Genomic DNA, 14,210 nt, shown 5'->3' with positions numbered 1-14,210 from the left:
ATCATAATATTTATCCGTGGAACAGAGTCAAACAAAATGTAATGCCTCAAGTCTTACATTCCAGGTGCTTCTCAGGGCGAGGGGTCCCCAGTTAAAGTAGGATTATTTTGGGTGTCATCACAGCCTGAAAAGGTTCAGAACCACCGGGCTATACTGTACGTACAGTAGCTGCAGTCAGTGTTGATTTCGTCGACTAAAACTAAGACGACAAATGTTCGTTGACTACCTTTTTCCACAGACGAAAACTAAATGAAAAGTAAGCTATGATGACTACAACTAAGACTAAATATATTGACAATTTCGCGTCGACAAATAAAAACTAGTCATCATTTTACACTTGGTTGCATGCTGAAAATAGCAGATCTACAAGCTCACGCCTGTAGATCTGCTATTTTTAGCAAGTGTAAAATCAGTCTTAATGACGGCATCATGGACCGACAAAATACATTTTAGTCGACAAAATCAACTGTAGATTTAGTCGACTAAAATCTTTTGATATTTAGTCGAATAAAACTAGACTAACACTAACACATTCCAGGTGACTAAAATGTGACTAAAACTAAATTAAAACTATTCAAGAGACTGACTAAAACTAAAATAGAAATTTGCTGCCAAAAACAACACTGGCTGCAGTGCGTGGCTGTGCAAGTGGATCAAGTACAGTCACCTATACACAACAATAGTGCTTGTGTCATGGCCTGTGTTGTCAAGACAACATGGCCACACAGGGCCTCAAACAGGTCCACAAAGCCTCAAACTAGCCTGCATATACTACGGTTTTATTTATTCCTTTTAAGACAAGACTTTCCTTTGATGTAGTGAACATCACCTGGAAGATTGTTCCAGAATACATTTGACCTATAAAATAGGTAAATTAGTGCCTCTTCATAGAATTGGATTTAGGTAAAGTTATCAGTCCCTGCGTCCGAATCGGTCGAGAAATGACAGCTAGCGTGTGGGGGTCCCTCTACTGTACTGTAAGTAGTATAATAGGGTGGGTGTTCACTACACTTTTTGGCCACTACCACTGGTGGCGCTAGTGAGCAATTAATGCATAATTTGCATAATTAATTATGCAAATTAGTAATTAAAATAGATAGATATAAATAGATATAATTAGCATAATCATAAATAATAATAATAATAAATATCCATAACCAATAAAATATCCATAAATATAATTAGCATATAATAGTTTATAATTAAATAATAATAAAAACTAATAATAGGTTATTTATAAAATGCATGATGTGTGTTTTAAAAAAAGCTGATCTCATCTCTCTCTCTCCCTGCTTCTCCTTGTGACATGCCTCCCCAAAAGCCAGCAGAGATTCTGACTCGAAGGTGTGAAAAACAAACAAATGTAAATTTGTTTGTTTGTCACTGGGGCTGAGGTGGGGGGATGGGCTCCCAGTCTTTGTGGATTGCCATGGGCCAGACATGCAAATTAAATGAAGCGGGGGTGGGGTGGGGGGATGGGTTCTAACCAGGTGCCAGACATGCAAATTAGATAAACAAGGGGGGATGGGCTCTAACCAGGTGCCAGGTGCGACATGCAAATTAAATGAAGAGCGGGGGTGGGTTGGGGGGATGGGATCCCCCCTTTGTGGAATGCCAGGTGCCAGACATGCAAATTAGATAATCACAGAGGTGGGGGCTCCACTCTTTGAAGTGAATTGTATGCATAAATTAATCAAGTTAGTAATAACATTCCATGGATTCCTTAAATTCCCTACATACATTGACAGTGGGTGTGTGATTCCACCTAGTGGTCAATCTCTATATATAAATATTTACACTGCAATACCATTTATGCCCTGATGTGATCTCAGTCATCTAGGGAAATGTTTTTCAATCATTGGTCTGGGGACCACCAGTGGTCCTTGAATGTAATTCTTGGGTAAGTCAAGGATATCCCCCCTAGTGGTCAATTTCTATATACATATTTACAACTGCAATACCATTTATGCCCTGATTTCAGTCACCTAGTGCAAATGTCTTCAAGCATTGGTCCGGGGCTACCGATGGTCTTTGAGAGGGTTCAGGTGACCCTCCCCCCCAGCTAAATCATGGAGAGTTGGTAACCAAATAGTCTCCTTATAGATCTTTAACTCTATACTTTTCAATTTTTTGTGTTTTTGAATTTTTATGTTTCATGGTGTCCTAAGGTGTATGGTTTATTGTCTGTCTTGTATTATTTTTGGTGTTTTGTGTTGTGTCTTTGAATATTGTATGCTTCATGTGGTACTAATGTGTTGGGGTTATTGTCTGTCTTGTATTATTTTTGGTGTTTTGTGTTGTGACTTTGAATTTTTATGGTTCATGTTGTCCTAATGGGGTTGGGTATTGTAAATCTTGTATTATTTTTTGTGTTTTGTGTTGTGTCTTTGAATTTTGCATGCTTCATGTGGTACTAGGTGTTTGGGTTATTGTCTGTCTTGTATTATTTTTGGTGTTTTGTGTTGTGACTTTGAATTTTTATGGTTCATGTTGTCCTAATGGGGTTGGGTATTGTAAATCTTGTATTATGTTTTGTGTTTTGTGTTGTGTCTTTGAATTTTGCATGATTCATGTGGTACTAGGTGTTTGGGTTATTGTCTGTCTTGTATTATTTTTGGTGTTTTGTGTTGGGATCTTTGAATTTTTTATGTTTCATGTTGTCCAAATGGGGTTGGGTATTGTAAATCTTGTATTATTTTTTGTGTTTTGTGTTGTGTCTTTGAATTTTGCATGCTTCATGTGGTACTAGGTGTTTGGGTTATTGTCTGTCTTGTATTATTTTTGGTGTTTTGTGTTGGGATCTTTGAATTTTTTATGTTTCATGTTGTCCAAATGGGGTTGGGTATTGTAAATCTTGTATTATTTTTGGTGTTTTGGGTTGTGTCTTTGAATTTTGCATGCTTCATGTGGTACTAGGTGTTTGGGTTATTGTCTGTCTTGTATTATTTTTGGTGTTTTGTGTTGGGATCTTTGAATTTTTTATGTTTCATGTTGTCCAAATGGGGTTGGGTATTGTAAATCTTGTATTATTTTTTGTGTTTTGTGTTGTGTCTTTGGATTTTGCATGCTTCATGTGGTACTAGGTGTTTGGGTTATTGTCTGTCTTGTATTATTTTTGGGGTTTTGTGTTGGGATCTTTGAATTTTTTATGTTTCATGTTGTCCAAATGGGGTTGGGTATTGTAAATCTTGTATTATTTTTGGTGTTTTGGGTTGTGTCTTTGGATTTTGCATGCTTCATGTGGTACTAGGTGTTTGGGTTATTGTCTGTCTTGTATTATTTTTGGTGTTTTGTGTTGGGATCTTTGAATTTTTTATGTTTCATATTGTCCAAATGGGTTGGGTATTGTAAATCTTGTATTATTTTTGGTGTTTTGGGTTGTGTCTTTGAATTTTGCATGCTTCATGTGGTACTAGGTGTTTGGGTTATTGTCTGTCTTGTATTATTTTTGGTGTTTTGTGTTGGGATCTTTGAATTTTTTATGTTTCATGTTGTCCAAATGGGGTTGGGTATTGTAAATCTTGTATTATTTTTTGTGTTTTGTGTTGTGTCTTTGAATTTTGCATGCTTCATGTGGTACTAGGTGTTTGGGTTATTGTCTGTCTTGTATTATTTTTGGTGTTTTGTGTTGGGATCTTTGAATTTTTTATGTTTCATATTGTCCAAATGGGTTGGGTATTGTAAATCTTGTATTATTTTTGGTGTTTTGGGTTGTGTCTTTGAATTTTGCATGCTTCATGTGGTACTAGGTGTTTGGGTTATTGTCTGTCTTGTATTATTTTTGGTGTTTTGTGTTGGGATCTTTGAATTTTTTATGTTTCATGTTGTCCAAATGGGGTTGGGTATTGTAAATCTTGTATTATTTTTTGTGTTTTGTGTTGTGTCTTTGAATTTTGCATGCTTCATGTGGTACTAGGTGTTTGGGTTATTGTCTGGCTTGTATTATTTTTGGTGTTTTGTGTTGGGATCTTTGAATTTTTTATGTTTCATGTTGTCCAAATGGGGTTGGGTATTGTAAATCTTGTATTATTTTTTGTGTTTTGTGTTGTGTCTTTGAATTTTGCATGCTTCATGTGGTACTAGGTGTTTGGGTTATTGTCTGGCTTGTATTATTTTTGGTGTTTTGTGTTGGGATCTTTGAATTTTTTATGTTTCATGTTGTCCAAATGGGGTTGGGTATTGTAAATCTTGTATTATTTTTTGTGTTTTGGGTTGTGTCTTTGAATTTTGCATGCTTCATGTGGTACTAGGTGTTTGGGTTATTGTCTGTCTTGTATTATTTTTGGTGTTTTGTGTTGGGATCTTTGAATTTTTTATGTTTCATGTTGTCCAAATGGGTTGGGTATTGTAAATCTTGTATTATTTTTGGTGTTTTGGGTTGTGTCTTTGGATTTTGCATGCTTCATGTGGTACTAGGTGTTTGGGTTATTGTCTGTCTTGTATTATTTTTGGTGTTTTGTGTTGGGATCTTTGAATTTTTTATGTTTCATGTTGTCCAAATGGGTTGGGTATTGTAAATCTTGTATTATTTTTGGTGTTTTGGGTTGTGTCTTTGAATTTTGCATGCTTCATGTGGGACTAGGTGTTTGGGTTATTGTCTGTCTTGTATTATTTTTGGTGTTTTGTGTTGGGATCTTTGAATTTTTTATGTTTCATGTTGTCCAAATGGGGTTGGGTATTGTAAATCTTGTATTATTTTTGGTGTTTTGTGTTGTGTCTTTGAATTTTGCATGCTTCATGTGGTACTAGGTGTTTGGGTTATTGTCTGTCTTGTATTATTTTTGGTGTTTTGTGTTGGGATCTTTGAATTTTTTATGTTTCATGTTGTCCAAATGGGGTTGGGTATTGTAAATCTTGTATTATTTTTGGTGTTTTGGGTTGTGTCTTTGAATTTTGCATGCTTCATGTGGTACTAGGTGTTTGGGTTATTGTCTGTCTTGTATTATTTTTGGTGTTTTGTGTTGGGATCTTTGAATTTTTTATGTTTCATGTTGTCCAAATGGGGTTGGGTATTGTAAATCTTGTATTATTTTTGGTGTTTTGTGTTGTGTCTTTGAATTTTGCATGCTTCATGTGGTACTAGGTGTTTGGGTTATTGTCTGTCTTGTATTATTTTTGGTGTTTTGTGTTGGGATCTTTGAATTTTTTATGTTTCATGTTGTCCAAATGGGGTTGGGTATTGTAAATCTTGTATTATTTTTGGTGTTTTGGGTTGTGCCTTTGAATTTTGCATGCTTCATGTGGTACTAGGTGTTTGGGTTATTGTCTGTCTTGTATTATTTTGGTGTTTTGTGTTGGGATCTTTGAATTTTTTATGTTTCATGTTGTCCAAATGGGGTTGGGTATTGTAAATCTTGTATTATTTTTGGTGTTTTGTGTTGTGTCTTTGAATTTTGCATGCTTCATGTGGTACTAGGTGTTTGGGTTATTGTCTGTCTTGTATTATTTTTGGTGTTTTGTGTTGGGATCTTTGAATTTTTTATGTTTCATGTTGTCCAAATGGGGTTGGGTATTGTAAATCTTGTATTATTTTTTGTGTTTTGTGTTGTGTCTTTGAATTTTGCATGCTTCATGTGGTACTAGGTGTTTGGGTTATTGTCTGTCTTGTATTATTTTTGGTGTTTTGTGTTGGGATCTTTGAATTTTTTATGTTTCATGTTGTCCAAATGGGGTTGGGTATTGTAAATCTTGTATTATTTTTGGTGTTTTGTGTTGTGTCTTTGAATTTTGCATGCTTCATGTGGTACTAGGTGTTTGGGTTATTGTCTGTCTTGTATTATTTTTGGTGTTTTGTGTTGGGATCTTTGAATTTTTTATGTTTCATGTTGTCCAAATGGGGTTGGGTATTGTAAATCTTGTATTATTTTTTGTGTTTTTGGGTTGTGTCTTTGAATTCTGCATGCTTCATGTGGTACTAGGTGTTTGGGTTATTGTCTGTCTTGTATTATTTTTGGTGTTTTGTGTTAGGATCTTTGAATTTTTTATGTTTCATGTTGTCCAAATGGGGTTGGGTATTGTAAATCTTGTATTATTTTTTGTGTTTTGTGTTGTGTCTTTGAATTTTGCATGCTTCATGTGGTACTAGGTGTTTGGGTTATTGTCTGTCTTGTATTATTTTTGGTGTTTTGTGTTGGGATCTTTGAATTTTTTATGTTTCATGTTGTCCAAATGGGGTTGGGTATTGTAAATCTTGTATTATTTTTGGTGTTTTGGGTTGTGCCTTTGAATTTTGCATGCTTCATGTGGTACTAGGTGTTTGGGTTATTGTCTGTCTTGTATTATTTTTGGTGTTTTGTGTTGGGATCTTTGAATTTTTTATGTTTCATGTTGTCCAAATGGGGTTGGGTATTGTAAATCTTGTATTATTTTTTGTGTTTTGTGTTGTGTCTTTGAATTTTGCATGCTTCATGTGGTACTAGGTGTTTGGGTTATTGTCTGTCTTGTATTATTTTTGGTGTTTTGTGTTGGGATCTTTGAATTTTTTATGTTTCATGTTGTCCAAATGGGGTTGGGTATTGTAAATCTTGTATTATTTTTTGTGTTTTGTGTTGTGTCTTTGAATTTTGCATGCTTCATGTGGTACTAGGTGTTTGGGTTATTGTCTGTCTTGTATTATTTTTGGTGTTTTGTGTTGGGATCTTTGAATTTTTTATGTTTCATGTTGTCCAAATGGGGTTGGGTATTGTAAATCTTGTATTATTTTTGGTGTTTTGTGTTGTGTCTTTGAATTTTGTATGTTTCATGTGGTACTTCAAAATATTATTAATACAAACAGGCGGCCTGTTGTATTAATATAATATTTTGAAGTACCACATGAAACATACAAAATTCAAAGACACAACACAAAACACCAAAAATAATACAAGATTTACAATACCCAACCCCATTTGGACAACATGAAACATAAAAAATTCAAAGATCCCAACACAAAACACCAAAAATAATACAAGACAGACAATAACCCAAACACCTAGTACCACATGAAGCATGCAAAATTCAAAGACACAACACAAAACACAAAAAATAATACAAGATTTACAATACCCAACCCCATTTGGACAACATGAAACATAAAAAATTCAAAGATCCCAACACAAAACACCAAAAATAATACAAGACAGACAATAACCCAAACACCTAGTACCACATGAAGCATGCAAAATTCAAAGACACAACACAAAACACAAAAAATAATACAAGATTTACAATACCCAACCCCATTTGGACAACATGAAACATAAAAAATTCAAAGATCCCAACACAAAACACCAAAAATAATACAAGACAGACAATAACCCAAACACCTAGTACCACATGAAGCATGCAAAATTCAAAGGCACAACCCAAAACACCAAAAATAATACAAGATTTACAATACCCAACCCCATTTGGACAACATGAAACATAAAAAATTCAAAGATCCCAACACAAAACACCAAAAATAATACAAGACAGACAATAACCCAAACACCTAGTACCACATGAAGCATGCAAAATTCAAAGACACAACACAAAACACAAAAAATAATACAAGATTTACAATACCCAACCCCATTTGGACAACATGAAACATAAAAAATTCAAAGATCCTAACACAAAACACCAAAAATAATACAAGACAGACAATAACCCAAACACCTAGTACCACATGAAGCATGCAGAATTCAAAGACACAACCCAAAAACACAAAAAATAATACAAGATTTACAATACCCAACCCCATTTGGACAACATGAAACATAAAAAATTCAAAGATCCCAACACAAAACACCAAAAATAATACAAGACAGACAATAACCCAAACACCTAGTACCACATGAAGCATGCAAAATTCAAAGACACAACACAAAACACCAAAAATAATACAAGATTTACAATACCCAACCCCATTTGGACAACATGAAACATAAAAAATTCAAAGATCCCAACACAAAACACCAAAAATAATACAAGACAGACAATAACCCAAACACCTAGTACCACATGAAGCATGCAAAATTCAAAGACACAACACAAAACACAAAAAATAATACAAGATTTACAATACCCAACCCCATTTGGACAACATGAAACATAAAAAATTCAAAGATCCCAACACAAAACACCAAAAATAATACAAGACAGACAATAACCCAAACACCTAGTACCACATGAAGCATGCAAAATTCAAAGACACAACACAAAACACCAAAAATAATACAAGATTTACAATACCCAACCCCATTTGGACAACATGAAACATAAAAAATTCAAAGATCCCAACACAAAACACCAAAATAATACAAGACAGACAATAACCCAAACACCTAGTACCACATGAAGCATGCAAAATTCAAAGGCACAACCCAAAACACCAAAAATAATACAAGATTTACAATACCCAACCCCATTTGGACAACATGAAACATAAAAAATTCAAAGATCCCAACACAAAACACCAAAAATAATACAAGACAGACAATAACCCAAACACCTAGTACCACATGAAGCATGCAAAATTCAAAGACACAACACAAAACACCAAAAATAATACAAGATTTACAATACCCAACCCCATTTGGACAACATGAAACATAAAAAATTCAAAGATCCCAACACAAAACACCAAAAATAATACAAGACAGACAATAACCCAAACACCTAGTACCACATGAAGCATGCAAAATTCAAAGACACAACCCAAAACACCAAAAATAATACAAGATTTACAATACCCAACCCCATTTGGACAACATGAAACATAAAAAATTCAAAGATCCCAACACAAAACACCAAAAATAATACAAGACAGACAATAACCCAAACACCTAGTACCACATGAAGCATGCAAAATTCAAAGACACAACACAAAACACCAAAAATAATACAAGATTTACAATACCCAACCCCATTTGGACAACATGAAACATAAAAAATTCAAAGATCCCAACACAAAACACCAAAAATAATACAAGACAGACAATAACCCAAACACCTAGTCCCACATGAAGCATGCAAAATTCAAAGACACAACCCAAAACACCAAAAATAATACAAGATTTACAATACCCAACCCATTTGGACAACATGAAACATAAAAAATTCAAAGATCCCAACACAAAACACCAAAAATAATACAAGACAGACAATAACCCAAACACCTAGTACCACATGAAGCATGCAAAATCCAAAGACACAACCCAAAACACCAAAAATAATACAAGATTTACAATACCCAACCCATTTGGACAACATGAAACATAAAAAATTCAAAGATCCCAACACAAAACACCAAAAATAATACAAGACAGACAATAACCCAAACACCTAGTACCACATGAAGCATGCAAAATTCAAAGACACAACCCAAAACACAAAAAATAATACAAGATTTACAATACCCAACCCCATTTGGACAACATGAAACATAAAAAATTCAAAGATCCCAACACAAAACACCAAAAATAATACAAGCCAGACAATAACCCAAACACCTAGTACCACATGAAGCATGCAAAATTCAAAGACACAACACAAAACACAAAAAATAATACAAGATTTACAATACCCAACCCCATTTGGACAACATGAAACATAAAAAATTCAAAGATCCCAACACAAAACACCAAAAATAATACAAGCCAGACAATAACCCAAACACCTAGTACCACATGAAGCATGCAAAATTCAAAGACACAACACAAAACACAAAAAATAATACAAGATTTACAATACCCAACCCCATTTGGACAACATGAAACATAAAAAATTCAAAGATCCCAACACAAAACACCAAAAATAATACAAGACAGACAATAACCCAAACACCTAGTACCACATGAAGCATGCAAAATTCAAAGACACAACCCAAAACACCAAAAATAATACAAGATTTACAATACCCAACCCATTTGGACAATATGAAACATAAAAAATTCAAAGATCCCAACACAAAACACCAAAAATAATACAAGACAGACAATAACCCAAACACCTAGTACCACATGAAGCATGCAAAATTCAAAGACACAACACAAAACACAAAAAATAATACAAGATTTACAATACCCAACCCCATTTGGACAACATGAAACATAAAAAATTCAAAGATCCCAACACAAAACACCAAAAATAATACAAGACAGACAATAACCCAAACACCTAGTACCACATGAAGCATGCAAAATTCAAAGACACAACCCAAAACACCAAAAATAATACAAGATTTACAATACCCAACCCATTTGGACAATATGAAACATAAAAAATTCAAAGATCCCAACACAAAACACCAAAAATAATACAAGACAGACAATAACCCAAACACCTAGTACCACATGAAGCATGCAAAATCCAAAGACACAACCCAAAACACCAAAAATAATACAAGATTTACAATACCCAACCCCATTTGGACAACATGAAACATAAAAAATTCAAAGATCCCAACACAAAACCCCAAAAATAATACAAGACAGACAATAACCCAAACACCTAGTACCACATGAAGCATGCAAAATCCAAAGACACAACACAAAACACAAAAAATAATACAAGATTTACAATACCCAACCCCATTTGGACAACATGAAACATAAAAAATTCAAAGATCCCAACACAAAACACCAAAAATAATACAAGACAGACAATAACCCAAACACCTAGTACCACATGAAGCATGCAAAATTCAAAGACACAACACAAAACACAAAAAATAATACAAGATTTACAATACCCAACCCCATTTGGACAACATGAAACATAAAAAAATTCAAAGATCCCAACACAAAACACCAAAAATAATACAAGACAGACAATAACCCAAACACCTAGTACCACATGAAGCATGCAAAATTCAAAGACACAACACAAAACACCAAAAATAATACAAGATTTACAATACCCAACCCCATTTGGACAACATGAAACATAAAAAAATTCAAAGATCCCAACACAAAACACCAAAAATAATACAAGACAGACAATAACCCAAACACCTAGTACCACATGAAGCATACAAAATTCAAAGACACAACACAAAACACCAAAAATAATACAAGATTTACAATACCCAACCCCATTTGGACAACATGAAACATAAAAAATTCAAAGATCCCAACACAAAACACCAAAAATAATACAAGACAGACAATAACCCAAACACCTAGTACCACATGAAGCATACAAAATTCAAAGACACAACCCAAAACACCAAAAATAATACAAGATTTACAATACCCAACCCATTTGGACAACATGAAACATAAAAAATTCAAAGATCCCAACACAAAACACCAAAAATAATACAAGACAGACAATAACCCAAACACCTAGTACCACATGAAGCATGCAAAATTCAAAGACACAACACAAAACACAAAAAATAATACAAGATTTACAATACCCAACCCCATTTGGACAACATGAAACATAAAAAATTCAAAGATCCCAACACAAAACACCAAAAATAATACAAGACAGACAATAACCCAAACACCTAGTACCACATGAATCATGCAAAATTCAAAGACACAACACAAAACACAAAACATAATACAAGATTTACAATACCCAACCCCATTAGGACAACATGAACCATAAAAATTCAAAGTCACAACACAAAACACCAAAAATAATACAAGACAGACAATAACCCAAACACCTAGTACCACATGAAGCATGCAAAATTCAAAGACACAACACAAAACACAAAAAATAATACAAGATTTACAATACCCAACCCCATTAGGACAACATGAACCATAAAAATTCAAAGTCACAACACAAAACACCAAAAATAATACAAGACAGACAATAACCCCAACACATTAGTACCACATGAAGCATACAATATTCAAAGACACAACACAAAACACCAAAAATAATACAAGACAGACAATAAACCATACACCTTAGGACACCATGAAACATAAAAATTCAAAAACACAAAAAATTGAAAAGTATAGAGTTAAAGATCTATAAGGAGACTATTTGGTTACCAACTCTCCATGATTTAGCTGGGGGGGAGGGTCACCTGAACCCTCTCAAAGACCATCGGTAGCCCCGGACCAATGCTTGAAGACATTTGCACTAGGTGACTGAAATCAGGGCATAAATGGTATTGCAGTTGTAAATATGTATATAGAAATTGACCACTAGGGGGGATATCCTTGACTTACCCAAGAATTACATTCAAGGACCACTGGTGGTCCCCAGACCAATGATTGAAAAACATTTCCCTAGATGACTGAGATCACATCAGGGCATAAATGGTATTGCAGTGTAAATATTTATATATAGAGATTGACCACTAGGTGGAATCACACACCCACTGTCAATGTATGTAGGGAATTTAAGGAATCCATGGAATGTTATTACTAACTTGATTAATTTATGCATACAATTCACTTCAAAGAGTGGAGCCCCCACCTCTGTGATTATCTAATTTGCATGTCTGGCACCTGGCATTCCACAAAGGGGGGATCCCATCCCCCCAACCCACCCCCGCTCTTCATTTAATTTGCATGTCGCACCTGGCACCTGGTTAGAGCCCATCCCCCCTTGTTTATCTAATTTGCATGTCTGGCACCTGGTTAGAACCCATCCCCCCACCCCACCCCCGCTTCATTTAATTTGCATGTCTGGCCCATGGCAATCCACAAAGACTGGGAGCCCATCCCCCCACCTCAGCCCCAGTGACAAACAAACAAATTTACATTTGTTTGTTTTTCACACCTTCGAGTCAGAATCTCTGCTGGCTTTTGGGGAGGCATGTCACAAGGAGAAGCAGGGAGAGAGAGAGATGAGATCAGCTTTTTTTAAAACACACATCATGCATTTTATAAATAACCTATTATTAGTTTTTATTATTATTTAATTATAAACTATTATATGCTAATTATATTTATGGATATTTTATTGGTTATGGATATTTATTATTATTATTATTTATGATTATGCTAATTATATCTATTTATATCTATCTATTTTAATTACTAATTTGCATAATTAATTATGCAAATTATGCATTAATTGCTCACTAGCGCCACCAGTGGTAGTGGCCAAAAAGTGTAGTGAACACCCACCCTATTATACTACTACTGTACTGTCACACCCAAAATCGTCATACAATTAATATGCGTGTGTGTATTACTAGGCTGCACAACAGTGACACTTGGTGATGGAAACCAACCAAGCGCTATTTTCGTGCTCGGACACAGCCAGGGACAAAGGGCCACACAGCCAGCCAGAGACACACAAAGCTCCGTATAGGAGTGGTTGCATCTATCCCTGTCAGCCAGGCCGGGTTGCCTACCCAGGGCCAGCACATTTTGGAAGGCAGTCATATAGCCAATTGGAATGGGATCTAATAAATCTCACTCATACATCTTGATCACATGAACCCACAGATAATGTGTACAGATTTGTTTGAGTTCTGTACATAATCTGTAGGTATAGTAGCATAATGTGTGTTTTGAAGAAAAGGCAAAATGGCCGGCAAAAGCCAATCTGGTAAGCTGGGTTTTGCTACACTGTTTTGATGATATGCAAATTGCCACCAGTCCGGTGAGGCAGGCAACATGAAATAAATGACATTTGTCAAATGTATTTCCTCACCATCCTCTCAAAGCATTTACTGGCAATTGAGATGAGGTCTCCATGCAGTCGCTCAGACATGATACCTTGATTCGTTTGGTGACAACTTAAGGTCTGCGGGTGGTACTGCTTCGGAGAGGTTGACAATACCCCTGGCACTCCCCTGTGATGCCGTAGGACCAGTCGCCCAACAGGTGTTCACCCGTTTGAAGGCATTCAAATTATTGCATATCAGCATCCGACATGGTTAATGAATTGGCCTATACTCAGGTGGCTTCCTACTCTAAGCTATATTTCCAAGTACCTTTTGTTATACACATACACACACACACAGTAATATAAAATGATGAATTAGATGAGACTAGACCGGTGCCCGGCTGTAGAGCACCGAGTCGCTAACGATGGAAGTTAGAGATCCATGCCCCCCACCCGATCCAATACCCGTTGTCCCCGTGTCAGAGTACCCGTTCCACCCGTTTGTCTGTGTACCTTTTATGCCTATACAGTATATGTAGATTTCTGTATCCGTCTCTCTTTGTCCCTTTTATTCCTATATATGGATTTCTGTGTCAGGCATGCCCAAATATGAAGTGTTGTGACGTCAGAACAGGCCAGCTCCATATGGAGGTCCAGAG

Source organism: Protomyctophum bolini, assembly GCF_963924005.1.
Source record: "Protomyctophum bolini genome assembly, chromosome: 16".
Lineage (NCBI taxonomy): Eukaryota > Metazoa > Chordata > Actinopteri > Myctophiformes > Myctophidae > Protomyctophum > Protomyctophum bolini.
This window is presented reverse-complemented; position numbering follows the sequence as displayed.